We start from the raw sequence: 15093 nt of genomic DNA, 5'->3' as shown, positions 1-15093 counted from the left end.
TTCTCTCTCTCTTGGATTATTTGCTCTGGGGAAGCCATATTTGCCGTGTTGTAAGGACACTTAAGTAGCCCATGGGTTGCCCCATGTGGCAAGAAACTGAGTCCTCTTTCCAACAGCCATGTGAGTAAGCCATCATGGTGGCAGACTGTCCAGATTCAGTCAAATCTTCAGACAACGTAGCCCTAACTGGCATCTTGACTGCAACCTCATGAGGCACCCTGAATCAGAGCCACCAGCTAAGCCACTCCCAAATTCCAGACCCAAAGAAATTTTGAGATAATAAATGTTCATTGTTCTAAGCTGCTAAATTTTAGGGAACTTTGTTATGGAGCAATTGATAATTAATACAGTTAGTGTTCATAAAAGTCAGAGTTAAAAGAAACTCTAGAGATTAAGTAGGGCAGGCGCTGATAATTGGGTTCAACATTTTCCAAGAAGCTTGAAGAGATTTGTGGAGCCCTTCCCCACTTCTCTTGATCAGAGATGGCACACATGTTGAGACCTCTACCATCCCTGATCCCAAGAGATGCAGTGTCGGGTCCAACCTTGCATGTCTAGTTATTGATAAGAACTCCATTTCCTGGCTGCAAGTCCAGGGCTCTTGCCACTATATTGTGCTACCATCCATAAAAATGACTTAATTTAACCTCTTTAATTTATAGGAGATATCCACCCACTTGCTGAAGATCAGTCATTCAGCTTGTTAAGAATTACTCATCTAGCAAGCAGATATTATACTGCTTAAGAAAATGAGAGATAGTTTGAATGCTAATTATGATATGCTGAATGATGGCCCCCAAAGATATCCAGGTCCTAATCCCTAGTATCTATGAATACTACTTTATATGGTACAAAGGATTATGCAGAAGTAATTCAGTTAAGGATCTTGAGACAGGGAGATTATCCTGGATTATCTAGGTAGGACCTAAATGTAGTCACAATGTCCTCATAAGAGGGAGGCAGAAGGAAATTTGTTAAAGAAGAGGAGAAGACAATGTGATGAGGAACAGGGAGAGAAAAGATGATGTGATGCAGGGCCATGACCAAGGAATGAAGCCAGCATCCATCCTGGAAAAGGTAAAGAAACAGATTTCCCTACAGCCTCCAGAAAGAATCAGCCCTGCTGACCCTTTGATTTAGTTCTGTTGTGCAAGGCAATTAATCTTTCTAGGACTCTGTTTTCTCATCTGTAAAATGGGAATAATAAAATGCTTATTTCATGGGGTGGTTGTAAGATCGAATAAGATCATTTGTATAAAATGTTCAGCATAGGACTTGGTACATGGAAACTTCTCCATAAACTTGGCTATTGATTTGGCTTAGACAGTAAGACTGCATCAGTTTTTTTTTTACCACCTTTTGAAAACTCAAGTAGAGTACTAAGTAGCTGTTGGCAAACAGAAGGAATTGAATATTTATTAACTATTCTATTGTTACCATTTTATCAGGAATCCTGAAGTCTATTTGCTTCGTCCTCTCTCATTGTCCTTTCCTCAAGGGTATTGACTACAAGATGGCGAGGAAGCAAATAGAGAGAATGATTGGAAAATAACCCCTTGAATGAGAAACCTAAAGAAGATTTTGAAAGGACTTCTTTGCCTGTTATCTGTTTTTGGAGAAAGCCACACAAAACAGGTGAAAAGTTATCCTATTTATAAAGATCTCCAGAGAGGGAGTGCCCACACGCTCTCCTAGTAATTTCCCTAGGTACGTAGGAAGACCGTTCTTGGTTTTCAAAGAAGACTGCACTGACAGCTGTACGTTTTTCTTCACACGCACAGAAAAGGGAATGGTTTTGTTTTGGAAAGCTGCTTGATACACAATGCTACCTGTAAGAGTCTGCTATAAAAGCAGCCATGTGTTAGGTAGCAGGCCACGTTTCTTGAGCAATTTCAGGACTAAGGAAGTTATGGAACAACGTAGCTGTATAAACTTTTTCTTTTCCTTATCCTGGGTTAAATTTTAAAATTTCACTAATTAAAAAAAACATTGTAATAATCATATACACTTATATTTTTCTGTCTTACAACTCAGTTCTCTGTAGATGATTCTATTTTCTATTTTCCAAGGATTTAGCAGTTGTTTTCTGTTGTTAATTTGTGCTGAACACACTTGCGCAGATGAAGTGCTCTGCAGTTTCTGTTATGAGCCCTAGTGGCCAGGAACAACATCTACAGCATTCTCTCGTATATCGCGTGGTGGAACTTCTTGTGCCTTGTGATTGTTTTATAATGATACAGATGACACTATAAAATGAAGCCAAAGGAACATTCTTAAAATAGGATCTGATGCAGTTGAGTCTTCATTGGATGTCTCTCCACTTACAGAATAAAGATTGAGGAATAACTGTTGTATCATCATGACAAACAACTGACGTAGTCGAAGCCAGTGATCTTCTAAAGCCCTACAAAATCCTGGGCCTGTAAGTCAGAGATGACTGTGGAAATAAATGATTCTGGCTCACTGACTTTTCATTGGCTTCTAAAGCCGGAATAAGGTTCACCCAAAAGGTTAAAGATCAAGGTCTCTTCTATCTCTGAACATGCCTCAAACCTGGACATTGGATCCCAGTCATTGAATCCCAGGTTTGCCTGCCACCATGGTTAGCAGTACAATAGAGAAGGGAGTGCATTTCTCCTAATTCGGCCTGGATGGATTGATACTTGTTGAGCTAGAAAGGTATTGCACCTGGCACAGGAACACAGTCAGTCTGAAGTCAGCTGACCAGGAGGTCATTCTTGCTAATGCAGATGCTCAACTACCTAAATTGGTAATGGAAGCAGACATCTCCTAATTGAAGTGTTGCTTGGCCAACAGAGATTGACAACTGAGGTAGCACTCACCCCTACATTAGGGATTTACTGCCTCACTAGTGCCATCTAATGGTGGCAGTTTAACAGTAACCTTAGTAGGTCTTCTGTGACAGCTTTAAAGTCCCTAAGTATAAGCCCTGTAAAAAAATTGCTTTCCCTCATTTAGCTGATCTCATTGTCCGACAAACAAAGGCACATCCAGAAGGTGGTGTTCAACCCCTCTCCAGGTAAGTGGCTCATACCAGCTTTTTGTTTTCGTGGGGAGTCGAAATTTAGTAAATAACCTGAAATCCTCCCAGCTCACTGAACTCAGTTCACAGGTTCTAGGAAAGAAGATGAAACTTTCATTTATCTTCTCTGTACACATGGATAGATACTGTGCAAAATTGCTTCAGACAAAATCTTGTAGATTTTGATGCATTTTATCTGTTTATACAAGATCAACAATGCTTTCCTACTCTCTCAGTAAACACTGAATCCTGTTTATAATAGAAAGGCGGTATCTGCGGGGAGCATACGCAGAGTGCTCCAGGCTCTTTTTTCCCTTTTCTCAGAGACGCCAGAGGAATGTGCCTTTGCATCGTTTTCCCAGTATCCTTAAATCATGATTAATTTAAGGTCCTTTCTCTCCTTGGTTAGGCCTGACACAAGCAACTGCTTTTCTATCACATTGATTTTTCTGTCCTTGCGGATTCAAAGCCAGGGTTGCATCCTAATGGGGTGAGTTCTCTGACAAGGAAGTTTTGCAACCTAATTTACAGCTGCAGTCAAGACTGTCAGCGAATGCCAGAGGGGAACTGTCACAATCCACTGGTTAAGTATGCCTTTAATAGTGTTTATCCAAGAGAGTTTGTGATTTCTTCACTCTTCCCAACAAATATGTTATTTGTAATACCTATCTTCTCTAATCCACGTGTTTAAAAAATGTCTCAAACATGTGTGGGCTAGAATACATTTTGTTTTTCTGTGGGTACATTCATTTAACAAGGGCAGTCTCTGAGGAGCTATCAAAAACTGCCTGCCATCTTTCCAAATCATGTCTCTCCTGCAGTGACCAGGACTTAATCCTGAAGGAAAACAAGGTAATCTTTTCAAATAAACATTCTCAAGGATGTTTAGAGGGAACCCAATCACCAGTATGCAGAGCCCTCCCAGTGATTGAAAATTGTTTTATTGAGAGAGTACAATTATAGTAAGATGGAGTTTTTGTAAGCATTTGCTATTTTCAGATGATTAACAATAATAAGCTAAATCGTAAGCAAAGATGTGTGTGTGTGTATGCGTGTGTGTGTGTTCAAAGTGTCACTCGGGATCTTGTTTCTCAATGCTGTTCATGGAAAATGAGGCACAGAGGAATTAAAACCTTTCAATAGGTGAGGGGGTTGGTGAGGAACATTGGCAATATTTGAACCTAAGCCCATTAGGTTTTCACAGGGCTAAGCTGCTTCTGGTGAGAGTAAATAAGAGACAAAGAAATATTTGATCATTAAGTAAACAGGGGGCATTGAAACCAATGCAACTGGTCATATACAACTTAGTACATTCTTTCTAGTCTCAAGGAACTCGGCATGCAACAGAAAGAGAAAATGTAGAGTATGGATTGAATAAACAAAAAATTACTTGGATGACATAATTAAATCAATAAAGACCATGTGTGCTGGAGTCTGTCATATTACTTATAACATTATTTTGCATTTAAAAAAATTTTTTTGCCTATCTCTTTCCCTCTCTGGTCGGTGGGCTTCTGAAGGACAAACCTCTTTTCTTCTTTGGGTCTGAAGCCCCAGTACTTAAAGCTGATCCTGCCACAAATGACAGCAGGAATGGTTGAGTGAATAAATTTGGTCTTGAGTTTGATATTTTTCTCTCTCATTGTTTGTAAGCCTGATGTTCTTTACCTATTTATCATTTGTTGTTTAAGCTGCCTGTACATTCAAAGCATCTTTTTAATATGCTTTCACCTATACATGACATAAATACCTCACTACCTTGTTAAAAAATCCTACAGCAGGGCTGTTCAACAGAAATACAACGTGAGCAATGTGTGTCATTTTAAATTTTCTAATAGCCACATTCAACAGGTAAAAAGGCTAACAGATTTGATTTAACTCAATATATCTAAAACATTGCCTTTTTTCAGGTAAATTTTTGAAATCTGGTGTGGATTTTACACTTAATGGGCATCTCAGTTCAGACCCAACTTCAGGTTACAATGCAAACTACAGCATTTGGAGTGATCAGTGAGCGTATGTGGCTGCTGTGTTGGTCAGCACAGCTCTATAGTTCAGATGAGGTGTAGGGGGCATTTCCCTGATGTGGTATGCAACCCTTGCTATTATATCCACTCTCGACCCTTTACGTTAGAAACAATCCATCAGTATTCTACCTGAAAAATGAGGTCACCAATCATCCTGATTTGCCCAGGGGTCTCCTGGGATACAGGACTTGCAATGCTAAAATCAGGACAGTCCTGAGCAAACCAGAATGGCTGGTCATCCCACATGTAACCCATGCCTGTACAATCAACATATTTTATCCTCCTGGCCAGAGTGACTGGATCAGACATAGAACACAGAAACCTGATTACCGATCATGGGATTTTTGTGGGAACCATTGGGAAAAAGAACCTCACTCTCTACTGTGGCTATTGTCTAGAGCTTCAGCTAACCTTCTTTGCACCATGAGGGGAGAGCCTGATAAACAGTAATTTCTACTTTGGAGGAAATCAGAAATAGAGAGAAACTGAGTCTTGGTGACTTTTTTGGGGGGAGGGGGGCGGTTCCTGGATCCAGCCTTACCTGAACCTACTCTGCCCTTGGACTTCTCAGTAAGCCAAGAAATTCTTTAAACCTACTTCCATTTTTTTTTCTTGTTCATTTAAACCATTCAGTTTGGATTTCCATCACTTGAAACTAGGACAGTCCTAACTAATAAAATAGGTACCAAAAAAGGGGTGGAGGGAAGGAGTGTAAGAAATCTAGCTGGATTTCTTCAGGCTCATAAGAAACATAATTAGAGGTTGTCTATTTTTCTTTTACACGGTCTTCTAGAGCTATTATGGGGGGTGTGTGTTCTTTTTTTGCTGCCCAGGAACAGTGGGTACCTTTGTGGCAAAAGGGGTTGAAGGCAGTGCATAGCTGCATGCTGGCAACACCCTAGGAATTAGTGGGGATTTTTGAAAGTGGAAAGCATCAGAGAGCTGCTATTTGTTTCTTCTCCTGTCTGTTCCTCTCTTGCTCTCAGACCTTTGTGCTTTGCTTGTGTTGCGGGTATTTTGCTCCATTGTAATGACTCTCCTGATGAATCATAAGCCTCGTTCTAGGTATTGGAAAAATCTAAAGGGAACGAGATTTCCAACCTGTGGGATGAGGACCCTTGGGAGGGTGTAGAGCTGAAAATCCATCCATCCATTTATCTGTTCTTAATCAATGGATGCTAAAAGTTCAATCATTAGCATGTGGAAGGATTCTAACATTTTTTGACAACTCCAAGATAAGAGTGAGCAAGCATTCGGTAGATGTATTGAGCTACTAGTATGTAACTTAACAAGATCAAGGGCCCTATGTAAAGCAATGGACATATGTTATAGGATAACATTTAGACTTCACAGCAATCCTACAGGGCTGGCACTATTATTCTTTGTTGTTTTGAAATAGAAAAATACAACCATACATATAATTTTCTTCATTCACTATTCATTTAACAGTCTTCTTTTCTCAGCTGTTATGTTCTCAATGGATTTAACATCCAGGGGAGAAAACTGCCTTACAAATATCTGGCGATTATACCATGCATGAGTATATTAAGAAATACAGCTGGACAGAAGAGGAAGAGCTCCTGACAGCAGAGGTGGGGGCGGGCATGGGGCACAGGGGCCAGCAGAGAAGCTCCCAGGAGCATGAGGCCTGACACATTACAGTTATTTTGCTCTATTGCAAATTTTTTATCTTTTTCAGGAGTGAGTTCCATTATTTTACGAGGACAAATTTTTAGTTTGTTGTTCTGCATCGTAATGATATAAGTAACAGAACTCTGAATCGTGACGCGAAAGAGCTGGGCTCTTAACTAGACTTGTTGGATTTCTGATGAGGCCTGTGGGCAAAGTCTCTGAAACATTTGGGGTGAGAGTTTCCTCACCTGTGAAGCAAGGCAGATGAGCCCACTCATCCATAATAATAGCCCTTCCACACTTAAGATGCTCGGAAGCCTTCACATGCTGCCCTCCGTTGCCACCTTTCCTGTCCTGCTGTTGAGTCATTACCTGGAAACCGCAGTTCAGAAGCAAGGCGTTGCAGCTAAGATTAAAGGGAACTCAGCTTACAAGGAAAAATTTCATCTCATTTTACTTTTACTGAAGTCAAAAGATGACCCCATGATAGCTGCTGGGTTTCTTCACTTAAGTATAGGCTAGGACTGACTAGTGAAGATCTGGCAAATCGGGTTAATGACGGCAGAGAGACAAAATTTCTCCACAGGTCTTCATCTAGGATTATCGGATTAGGAATTGACAAATAGTGAGTTTCATCCGATATTTAATTAGTATCCTGAAAGTTCCCTATACAGAAGCAAAACAAAACAATAACAAAAAAACTCACATTTTCCTATGGATATACTTTGGAAGCAGATCAAATTCTTGATCTTTGAACCTGGATTTTCCAAGAAATCAGCTTTCTTCTAGTGTTTTAATTTTGTGGTGCCTGGGAGTGCATTCATGTATGTAGTTATGAAATCAGGTACAGAGAGAGAGAGAGAGAGGGAGAGAGAGAGACTGTTGCATTGTATTCCTGAAGTTAGCGTAATCCCCAATTAAAGATAGAAATCATTTTTAAGACTCTATGAAAAAATGAGAGGATGGAAAGGGAAAAACTGTTTATTAACCATATAGGTGTACTTAGCCTCTCACACTGGATTTTTTTGGTTTCAAAAAATTTCTTAGTATGTTTCATTTTTTGATTTAAGTGAAAATATCTCATCGTTTTATGAACAAACGTGCCAGTTAGTACATATATAGAGTATATTATATTAATATGCAAAGTAATATACAGAATACACAGTATTACACAGTAATATACAGAAGACTCGATTTGGCTTTCACAAAATGGATATTTTTCCTCACTGCAGGTTAAACTTGATATTTTACTCCTCTATAGCTAAGCATGCAATAGTGTTGGCCACATGGTCGCCCAGCAGAGGGGTCCATATACTGACAGTGTCATGATGCTCTTCTAGACCCAACTATTTCTTAAAAGGACGCTGCTGCGAGGAAGTCGTCCGACTCATCCCACTCAGTGTATCAGAGTCCCGGACTTCGTGCACACTCATCCGAAGTCAACGCAGCCAACATCTGTTTTCACTAATTATTGCCTAACAGTAATATAAAAGTCTCTGGTGTTTTCCGCCTAACCTTTGCTACTTTAAATGTGGCCAGCCCACCTTCACACTGCCTTGTGATTGGCATATAAAAGCCAGTGGAAGATACCATCAAGCATTAACAACAGTCGTCACCAACATCTTCCTGTTTAGCATAACTGTAACTCCTGGTACTGCTACTACCACTACCACGTATCAGCTCAAAGGCTCCACTGCACCAGAAACAGGTGGATCTGGAAGGCTTGCCTTCCTCTCCACATCTTGCCTCCCCCCTTTCTGTCTCTTCTCATCTCCCCCCACCCCCACAGCTTGGACTTCTCTTTGCTCATGTTTTTTAGGCTCTTCCTGTTTGGAATCGATCTATATATCAACAACTTGCAAAGCCTTTGAAGGCAAGCTTTTGCACAAAGCTGCACCCAGACTAGATGCACTGTGCCACACCACTGTCACCCACCCTGTCTCCCAGCCCACAAGGCAACAGATAACCTGCAGTTAGAAATTTAGGCTTCCTTCTTCCTCCATCTAAAGGAAAATATCAGATTGGTGTGCAAAAAAGGTGGCTAGGAGGTATGGCAGTATGAGCCAGGGGACTATTGACTATGGAGATCTCATTGCAAATCCTTTAAAACATTTGCCTCTTACCGTTGTCTGTTTCCTTCTGAACACTTCCTGCCCTTTAGCACACTATTTCTGTATAACATGAGAAGGGATGATATTTGACCCCACGAAAGGCCATGCTGTTCAGTTCACTTACCTGGAGGCTGGTACAGAGGAAGAGGCAAGCTTTCCCTGAGCTCTGTTCTGTCGGTTCCTGTCCCCTTCACCAACTGTTCCCACGACTTACCCAGACCCATTCCTTAAGGAACTTGACAAGAGAGAGCAGAAAATTCTCCTTTGTTTGTCTTCCATTCATTCATTAGAGGCAAACTGCAGACCTACTAGGTGAAAAGCACTGAGCTTCACCATGAGGGTCCCAGAGGAATACAACATCTGGTTCCTCTTCTGAGAGAGTCACCTCTGTTCACACACTTCCTGCCCTCTGGACTCACAATCTCAAAGGCAAGCTGCAGAAGGGGCTTCCTTCTTCTGGAAACCTTTACTGAATTATCAAAGCTGGGGGAATTGGAATTCAGCACCTTTTCTAGATTTGCTTTCTTTCATTCCCCTAAGCACATCTTATGTGGCAACCCAACTGCCCCACTTAGCATGCCCTGAACCCACCCTGCCTTTTCCTGCCTGCAAAATGAATGGAAGGGTTGCCCTCCACACCCAGCACCCCGCTCTCCCTCCATCACTGGGAAATGCACTCCTTCTATTTCAAATATGTCTTCCTTTCATCTTGATAGAATTCTTTTTTGCCTGGAGACCCAGAGAAAGTGACAAAAAACCCGACAAACTTTGGAGTCTAATGGAGCTCATTCTGCAGACTTGGGATCTGCTGCTTGCTAATCAAGTCCTATTGGAAAAGTTACTGGGACTCTCTGGCCTCAGTTTCCTCATCTGCAAAATGGAGATGATAATACTGCAAAAGAGTTATGTCCTTTCGATGAGGTCGTTTACATAAATGGCCTAGCGCAGTATCTGGTGCCCAGTGGGTACTTCTGAAATGCTGGTCAGCCACCCTTCTTGGCAACCTCCACTGTGAAATTCTGTCTTATAACTCTTTGCAGGATTATCTCCTGTGGTAGACTCCGAGTTGCTTCGTAATAGGCACTACAGTTTATTCACATGGGGTCCCCTGCGGCTGTGCACAGTGCTTTGTACCCAGCAGATGCTCAGGCATGTTGGATACATCAGTGTGTTCCTGTCAAAATACAAATGGCCATAGGTCTGTGAAGTGCTGGGCTCAGTGGGGTGACAAACGGGCCCGGGTACAAAGCCCAGGTTCTTTAAAGCCTTTGCTGAGCTCAGCAAGGTTCTTGAGGGTAGGGTAGTTGCACAGAGAAAGTGGCAGGCTCTATGTGCAGGCTCATGTAATTTAGGGCCCCAGGGTGACCTCTCCCTGGGGTCACACGCAAGATGAATCAGGAAAAGAGAGAACAGAGATGGGGCCAGCTGCTCTCAGATCCTTAGACATTCCAAACATGGGGGAGAAACTCAGTCTTTCCTGACTAATCTTTGCTGATTTATTCTTTGGACATCATTTAAAAAGAACATTTTAAAGTAAATTAATTGAACTCCCATGACCTTTTACCCTACTTATATCATCAAAAGAAACTGGATCTTAAATTTTAAAAAATGCTTGATTTATTTTCTGTCACTTACAAACTACTGAGGAGTCTCAGTTGGTTTTGGGTTTTTTTTTTAATTATAAATAAAAACTCCAGCCTTTTTATCAGTAAGTTGAAACATCTCAAGTTTGAAGCCCCCCAGTTTTAGAAAATGGGCGTTGAGTGAGGGGTGTCATAGGCATGGATAAATGATAAATGTATAATCTAAGACACACAAAAATGGGGACATATCGGTTGTTTTCAAAACAGCCATTTCCCCTTCTACCATACTGGCCTGATACTATTCCTGAGTTCGCCTCTCTCCAACATGATCTGGGTAAATTCTCATTAGTATAAGGTGATGTTTTCCAAAGTGCAGGTAGCAGTCTATTAACGAGTCGTAAAATCACTTTAGTGCTGGAATCATGATTTTTTTAATTAATGGAATAGAGTAGCATGGAAAATAAAATAGAATAAAAAATATCTAAATGTATTGCATAGTAAGGATGAATTTTATTTTAGGAAATTTTCATTTGTTTTATATATGCATTATGAAATGTATTTATGCCTGTGCTGAGTTGGAGTATATGATGTATTTTTCACTGTGGTCATATTTCAAAAACTTTGGAACAGCTGGATCTGTCTGGCCTCATGGTGCTTTGTTTACAAATTGCCCGGAAATGGTGATATAGTTCTGACCAATGGGTGGGGGGTTGGGAAAAGATTCTCCACTCAAAAGCATGACACATCGTGGAGCTCCCATCCTTTCTTTCACTGGATGTCGTCGATCTGTACATGCTTCCTGGAACGGTGGCCCCATCTTGCAACCACAAAAGGAGCTCACGGGAGGTCATGTTGAACATAGCAGAGGGGGAAGATGGAAGGATTCTGGGTCCTAGGTTCCTTGTTAAGCTGTGATCTTAAATACCTCTGCAACTATCCTACCTCTGGGCTTGTTATCCTTGTTATATGAGAGAATAAATCCCTTTACTGTTTAAGCAACTTGAGATGGTTTTTTTATTACTCACCACTGAAAAAATCCTAAAGGATGAAGAAAGCTTACTTTAGGAAAGGTAAGTAAATCAAACCCTGGTTTACAGGTCTGGTAGAAGGAAAGCTTGGACAGGTATGTGGGTCAGAGGATGAGGGATGGAGAATCCCAGGCCCAAGCGCTGATACTGAGACTGCAGGAAAGAGTTGTGAGCACTGACTCAGGAGTAGACTCTCTGGGCCCAAATCTCTGTTTTCTACTTGTTAGCTGGGTTACCTGGGGAAAATAATTACTTTAGATTGAATGATGGGATATTAATTTGGTCTCATTGTGCTGGGTGGGTTGAAAGTTGAGAGAAATTAGAGGCAGTGAAACTAGTCAGAAGACTGTTGCGACACAATCCAGTAGTGAGTAATGAGGGCTTGTGCTCTGGAGACGGTACAGGAAATCCATAGGAAGGGAAGGATGCAGGAGATCCTAAGAAGGTGGACTGAGGAAAGACCTGACATGGGAGATGGGGCTGAGGAAGGAATAAAATCTAGCTGTATGATTTCAGTGCTGGAAGTCTGGAGCGGGGTAAGGATGATGTGGTGGTGGGGTGGGAATAGGGAGTGAGCAAGGGAAATAATTTCCCGTGATCCCCTTTATGGGATGGGACTGTATTTACTTGTAATTTCCTCATCGAATCTCCCATTTTATGGATGGTATGCCAGAGTTCAAGGAAGTTAAGGAGCTTCTCCTGAGTGACAGTAAATGACAAGGCCAAAATTTAATCCCAGGCCATTTTTATTTCAAATCTCTTGAGAGCCACCCATGACCAGGACAGGAAATAGGGAAATCATGAGGAAGTGAAAAGGTTTTAGTGATAAGACAGAGAGTTCAAACTGTAGATCCATAACAGATAGGAAAAAAAGGATGGACAACGTAAATGGCTTAAAGATAGATATTTTTAGAATGATAGTTTTTTTAATTTAAAAAAATATGGGGTGAGAAAATAAAGGCAAGAATTAGCAGAGACAGAAATATGAAGAATGGCTGGGAGGAAAATTAGGATGGTACAGATATAGTGAATTCCAAGGGAAGAGTATGCAGCAAGAGGTGGGGGTCCATCCTGTCACTGCTTGAGAGATTATGGAGTTAGAAGTGAGAAAAGGGCACCGAATGCAATAATAAGTGGCTTTCTGGCGACTTTCAAGCAAGAAATCCCAATAAGCTTGGCAAACATGTGCTAGATTATAGGATATAAAGTGAGCGAAGGGGACTGCGGGCCATTAATGAAAACTCACAATGGAAAACAAAGATTTGACGAGAAAGGGAAGATCTTTTCTTGTTCAAAGTTGAAAGAAAAATAATTTGAAGATACTTTAGAAAAGGAGAATAATTAAGGGAACAGGAATCTAGAAAAAGTTAGAGTTGGGGAAAGAGAGAGAAGGAAGGAAGGACAAGAAGCAAAGAGAGGAGAGGAAAGAGAGAGCTCCCAGAAGATAGGGAGGGACTCATTTTGGCAAAAAGAGAGAGAGAGAGAGAGAGAATGGAGATAATCTGTGTATAAACTGGTTTGTAATCCAGAAGGGGTAAGTAAAAGCCTAGTGAGTAACATCTAGGGATGGGGGAAGTTACAGCCGGTGACTTCTTCTGGCAACAGCTGATACCTTGAGGAGAAAATAGACTTTGGAAGGAATATGGAATTTGCAGCCAGTGACTCAGGAAAATGATGCAGAGGTATTCATGAAAGCAGCCTCGAAGTGCTACTGGGATCCCTGCTCCTGCAGTGAGTTCTCAGTGGCACTGTCAGTGGAAAGAGCTCAGAATTCTAGTCACAGCTCTGCTGTCATTAGTTGGAAAGTCTTAAATTTTTTTGCCATGAGGACCTTAGTTTCCTTTATCTATATTATGGGGCAGGTTGGCCGTGGCTCCTTACAGTTTTGTTGTGGAAATTCAATAAGATGAGACAGATGATGATGATGATGATAAATAACAGTAATAGTAATGGCAACAGCATCTAAAAACTATTTGGCTCTTGTCGTGGTGGGCCTGATACTGTTCCAGCCTTCCACATACATCATTTATTTAACCCTCTCCTCTCATCAGTTCTGTGAGATTCCTATACTTTCTGCTCAGTTTGCAGAAGAAACTCAGATAGAGTGGATTTAGTTGACTAAATTTAATGACTAACAAGTGACAGAGCCAGGATTCAACCCAAGTAGCCTGGCTCCAGATAAAGAATTTCAAAAATATAAAGCCTTATATTTTGCCAAGTATGATTACAGGATAAATAAAGCATTATACTCTTAAAACAGGGTCTAAATTTTCAACAGAGGATATTTTTTGAATTTACTTATTTACTTTGATTATTTAAGGTATCTGTTTTTCTAATCCCCTTAACTCTTTTTTTTTTTTCTTTTTGAGGAAGATTAGCCATGAGATAACTTCTGCCAGTCCTCCTCTTTTTGCTGAGGAAGCCTGGTTGTGAGCTAACATCCATGCCCATTTTCCTCTACTCTATTTGTGGGACACCTACCACAGCATGGTGTGCCAAGCTGTGCCATGTCTGCACCCGGGATCCGAACCAGCGAACCTTGGGCCGCCGAGAAGTGGAACACATGCACTTAACTGCTGCGCCACCAGGTTGGCCCCTAATCCCATTAACTCTTTGTGATATTGTACTTCCATAGCTTTCTTTGTTTTTCCGCTTAGAAAATAGCACCTCCCATCTTCACGCAGTTTCCTAAGGAAGATAAACCTCAGGTGTTGTTTTGTGGTATTTATTTCTGTGAGCAGCAGCATCATTGCTCTGGGAAGGATGTGTCTCCTCTGACAGATTGCTCCTAAGAAGCAGGGATGGCAGCTGCTGCCTTGAGCTTCCTGGTCAGCCCTGAGCCAATTGATGGATCAGGCAAAAATGACTGAATTGAAAGGCAGAGAGCTATTTAAAGGGTAGAGAAAATTTTTTACCATATCATAAAAATGTGGAATCAAATTTTGAATGGGTTTCCCTCAGAGTGTCACTTTAACGACTTCTGCCTCAAGGAGTCGTTGAGCTAGATTCCAAGCAAATTGTATTGGGTGAGTGATATTTTTACACCAAGAGCTCTACAGCACCAGCGCTGCTCATCAAAGGCTTGTCAGGCTGTTCCAAACATCCCACCGTGCCTGGGAGGAAATCATTGCTTTCGGTACTGCAACAGCTGTAGAAGCTTATTTGTAATATCTTCAAACTCAGTTGGCTGCTCTTTGCAATTGCTGTAGCTACCTGGGAATTTGATCAAAAGGAAAGTTAAAGAAGTTAAGTCAGGGTGATATCCTCTGTTAGCATCATGAAGAAAAAGCAGCCAAAACACAGCTTAACCACTGCAGTGTACCTGCCTCCCTAAGGGACAGTGCTGCGGGCTCTGCTACAATGACAGCAGGCAGACTTGGAACTGGCCACGAGAGAGTCAACAACTGATAAGTTGGTGCTCTGTATTCATTGGTTTTGAAACCTGTGTAAGGTGTTGTCAGAAGAATTTCTTTTCGGTTTCCACACATCCTATCGTCCACAGCCCCAATGCCAGGTCAATGTTCTGCAGGGTGAACAAGAGAATTCGGAGCCTCTGAAAAAGTACACTTTATCTTTCTAACCTTGTTTATCTGTTTTCAAGAGAAGCTTGGGTGCAAAAACGGAGTTACTGATTCAGAGCACAGGAACTAGAGGGTAAACAGTAAAAAC

At 41.3% G+C, this 15093-nt stretch overlaps 1 long non-coding RNA gene across 1 annotated transcript in view; it reads left to right on the top strand.

The window, feature by feature from the left end:
• Window positions 1-3782: 3782 nt before the first annotated feature.
• LOC106782498 (uncharacterized) overlaps window positions 3783-15093 on the top strand; it is a 67780-nt gene continuing 56469 nt past the window's right edge. The window contains exon 1 of the long non-coding RNA XR_001379676.3: window positions 3783-3895. This is a non-coding gene — a long non-coding RNA (uncharacterized lncRNA). The remainder of the gene's footprint in view (window positions 3896-15093) is intronic.

The sequence above is a fragment of the Equus caballus genome, chromosome 10 (genome assembly GCF_041296265.1).
Source record: "Equus caballus isolate H_3958 breed thoroughbred chromosome 10, TB-T2T, whole genome shotgun sequence".
Taxonomy (NCBI): domain Eukaryota; kingdom Metazoa; phylum Chordata; class Mammalia; order Perissodactyla; family Equidae; genus Equus; species Equus caballus.
Note: the sequence above shows the minus strand (reverse complement) of the source record. Positions and strands in the feature narration are given on the sequence as shown.